General features: G+C 39.6%; 1 protein-coding gene across 2 annotated transcripts in view; it reads left to right on the top strand.

Moving 5' to 3' along the window:
• The window catches only part of ada2a (adenosine deaminase 2a), a 28,241-nt gene that overhangs the window by 7,987 nt on the left and 15,919 nt on the right, over positions 1-4,335 (top strand). Inside the window, exon 1 of one of the 2 annotated variants that reach the window (XM_034685307.1) lies at positions 3,928-3,999. The exons of the other annotated variant lie outside the window; for it this stretch is intronic. The gene's annotated coding sequence lies outside the window, so the exon portion shown is untranslated. Of the gene's footprint in view, positions 1-3,927; positions 4,000-4,335 lie in introns of those variants that run through there. 2 annotated transcript variants of the gene reach the window in all.

The following is a 4,335-nucleotide window of genomic DNA, read 5'->3' as shown; positions in this document are numbered from 1 at the left end:
CTGTTTGTACGTTTTTCTTTGTGACACAAGAAGTTAAGAGTAAAAAAAAAAGTTAACGTGAACAAACAAACTTTAGTGAAATCTTCAGAGTTTGAGAGATCAGTCAAAGAAACTATAAAAGTAGTAGTAATATCACTAATAATAGTAGTAGTAGTAGTATTTATAGTAGTGGGCTACTGAAATGAAATGTTAAAAACAGAGTAAAATATCATAGAAATGAACATCACATACTCAAAAGTGTCTGCTAAAAAAAAAAATGACATTGTAACATTGTAACATACAAAAAGAGTAAAACACTTCCTGTTGTTTAAACAGTAAAACCTCAAACACTTTTAAATACATCAGAAAGTTATTTCTAAGTGAAATAGTTGAAAGATTTATGAACAGTTTAAAGTAAAAATGAAGTCTGAAGGTGGAAGTATGCATACGTAGTATTTCAAAGATGAAGGGGTTTGAAGCAGATTTTTTATTTACAGTCTATGGTTTGAAGCAGATTCAGAATTATCCCATCTGTTTCCATAGTAAAAATTGTTTAAATAAAGTTGAATCATTCAAAAAGTACAAGGAGTAGAAATGTGAAAGGTAACAGACACAATCTTCTGAAGAAGCTGAACAAGATAAAAGCTGAATGGTAAAAATCAGATAAAGTTTGAAGGCTGTGAAACGTACAGAAGACTCCTACAGAAGCAGGAACATTTCAGCCAGCCTGTTAGTTTGAATGAGCTCAGCTGAAAGTTTGAGGAAAGAGCTCCCTCTACTGGTCTTTGTTCTTACTACACCAACAAAGCTGATTACAATAAAACAGGACTCTGCCTCACATCAACTTACAGACAGAGTTTAAGAGGACAAAGAACAGCTGCTATCAGGTTACCTGCTCATACACCTGTGTGGACATGAATTGGACAAGAGGAGCAGCTGATGTCTAGATTAAACTGTGAATCATGAGTTAATGTTCAAACACTAAACAGATCATGTTCAGACAAGAAGTAAAGGAAAAGAGATAGTTGAACAGTTCTTCACAGGGCCTCTCTGATATCATCATCATCATCATCATCATCATCATCATCATCTTCTTCATCATCATCATCATCATCCTCATCTTCATCTTCATCATCATCTTCATCATCATCCTCATCTTCATCTCCATCTCCATCTTCATCATCTTCATCATCTTCATCATCATCATCATCATCATCATCATCTTCATCATCATCATCATCGTTATCATCATCTTCATCATCTTCATCATCATCACCATCTTCATCATCATCATCATCATCATCATCTTCATCATCATCAGTGATTCAAACTCCTCAGCCTTGTTGTTGAAGACTTCAAGTATCAAATGAAACCTTCTCACAGTTTTCAGCTTTCATGACATTTCTGATACAGTCCATAAGATTTGATCCCACCAGAGATCAACGTCTGAACTGGAACACACACCACCAGAAGAACTCTGTGTTGAGGTCAGCTGGTTGAAGTTCGACTAGTTTGTCTGTCGGGTGACACTCAGAGACTCAGTGACTGTCTCTGACGTTTGTGAAGCGTGACTTAACCACCGTACAGGACTGCAAACTGCTCGATGTCTTCACTCTGATACAGAACAGACACAGATATACTTTTTAGCCTGTGAACACTTTCAGACTGTGTCACTTGATACCAACAAACCAAATGTCACAGTTCCTTCTCTGTGACCTCTGTGTGCCTGCAAGTGTGTGTTTTTGTTTTCCCCTCCCCCTCCTGCTCTGCCTCCTTTACTCTCTGCTCAGCTGCACAGGATCTGCAATCAGCACTCCTGCCAGCCACCGTCCAATCACCACCGCTTACAAGAACCCTGCACTGACATCCAGTCCCTGCTGGAATTGTTGTACCTAACTGGTTTGTTTGTCTAGTGGCCAAGTCCAGCTCTGATTAAGATAACTTTTTGCATAGCTTTTTCCTAGTGATGGTGAGATGAAGCCTCATGAGGCAATGAATCCTTTCTTGAGCCAATTGGTTCAAGAAAGGGTGATGTTACATACTGAATTTTGGCCCAATCAGTACATACTACTAGCATAGCAAGTGGTTTCGAAAACAGCCTATGTGGAGCGGTATCTTCTGAATCAACCAATGAGTGCGTCCGCATAGTTTACCTGTACCAGGACACGCCAGGACACGCCTCTTTAAGTTTTTGAATAGAACTAGGTTGATAGAGGATCTAGATTTGAGAGTGTTATGTTATTCTTATTATTATTATTGTTATTATTTTTGGTTTTACTTTATTTTTCTCTATTTATTTTTTGTCTTTTGGTTATTTCTTTGTATTTCTTTATTTATTTATCGTTATTGTTATTATTTCTCAGGAGAGATAGGTAATAGCCATAGACCAGGGGTGTCAAACTAATTTCAGTTCAGGGGCCACACACAGCCCAAATTGATCTGAAGTGGGCCGGACCAGCAAAATCATAACATAACATGTTTGTATGGTCTTTTTTGCCATGATGAGTCTCACAGTGGGCTTTTGCTCTTTAAGCACTGAGACCTGCTGCGAACACACCAAACACACAAGTTATCCATTCACCTGACACCGAATTTAATGTTTACTGCAAAAGAACAGATAGATTATAATAATGAAGAAGGTAAAGTTGATTATTTTGGACTCCTCAGTTCCAGCATGACCAGTTTGCTTTCTGGACAGTGTTGTATGCAGCGGTGTAGGAGCTAGTGTTAGTAGTTAGTGGATCATCTTATAGTGCCCAAAAAAATCTTTATAAATCTCAATCGGATTATGCAAACAGCAAGTCATTTATTTTATCACTTTGAGAAAAAAAGTCCTGAAAAAAACAAAACGCTTTTCAGCTTCTGGTTCACTCAGTCAGCACCATAGACTGTGTAAAATATGCTGCTCGACTGCTGTCGAGCTTTTGTGATGTAAAAAGGCTGGCTGACTAGCCAACAACTACAGTGTTCCCGCCTGTCAGTCAAGTCAGCTGTGCCTCTCATTGGAAGACTCATAATCTTAATATCTTCCAAATTGCAGCATTAGAAAAAAACTTAACCCCTACAGTGTGTGCCGATAGAGAAATTAGCTATCCAGACTACACTCGTCTTTTGTACCAGGCTGTAAACATGTTTATTTCTACTGTAAAGATCGTCTTGAGCCAGCCTCAAGCGGATCCTCAATGAACTGCAGTTTTAGCACTTCCACATTGGACTCATATTTTATAGACCAGAGGTTGCCGCCTTATCTCAACTGAATTTTGCAAATAACAAGTAATCTATCTTCTCACTTTAAGAAAAAAAGCATTGTTCAGGTTTTGGTTTACTCCTATGTGACCCCCCAGAGGACAAATCTGAAATAGTACTTACTTTCATTGAAAAATTCCAGTTAATGTGTTCTCTGTAATTTCTTCACTTTGCAAAGTGGTTCCACGGGCCGGATTTGAACCTTTGGAGGGCTGGTTTTAAACCGCGGGCCGCATGTTCTACACCCCTGCCATAGACTGTATAAAATATGGACGTAGGATCTCTGACGTCACCCGTCTGTTTCTGAAGAGCTGTTTGAGACCAATCGGCGGCGGCAGCCATATTGCTTCTTGAGCCAGTGTGACGTAAAGAGGCGTAGTTTGAGCCTCCTAGCCAACAGCTAAAGCGTTCCCGCAGTCAGCTGTGCCTCTCATTGGAAGACTCGTAATCTCAATATCTTCGAAATTGCCGCATTAGAAAAAAATCCCCCCCCTCACAGTGAGAGGACATCAAGAAATGAGCTATCCAGACTACACTCATCTTTTGAACCAGGCTGTAAACATGTTTATTTCTGCTGTAAAGATCAGCTTTTTCCCATTCATGTGTATGTGACTTCAGGTACTTCCAGAGCCAGCCTCAAGCGGATCCTCGATGAACTGCAGCTTTTAACACTTCCGCATTGGACTCATATTTTTAGACCGGAGGTTGCCGCTTGAGAAGGACATGCTTCTTCTCTTCCCTGTTGTAATTCTGCAGCGAGGGAACTGTAACAAGGTGAGTGTGTAACCCTTTCTTCATTCTGCTCTCATGTCTTCTTCTTTTAGGATCATGGTCTGTTAGATACTTTATGATCTCTGTACATTTCTTCACAATCCCTTATCCCTCTGCAGCTCTAAGGAGAGACTCAGACTCACAGAGACGTTAGGTCTGCTGAGAGAGACACACCCTGAGTGTGTTGCTGGTTAATACCATTTTATACAGTCTATGGTTGATACACAAAGGAGAACTGAGCGCGTTGAAGAAAAGGCACACTGTAAGGTCAATGATTGAACCTATGATTGAAGATCTATGAACTACTGCTTCAGATTGTTAGAAGTGATCTGGTTTAAA

The sequence above is a fragment of the Notolabrus celidotus genome, chromosome 6 (assembly GCF_009762535.1).
Source record: "Notolabrus celidotus isolate fNotCel1 chromosome 6, fNotCel1.pri, whole genome shotgun sequence".
NCBI classification, from domain to species: domain Eukaryota; kingdom Metazoa; phylum Chordata; class Actinopteri; order Labriformes; family Labridae; genus Notolabrus; species Notolabrus celidotus.
Note: the sequence above shows the minus strand (reverse complement) of the source record. Positions and strands in the feature narration are given on the sequence as shown.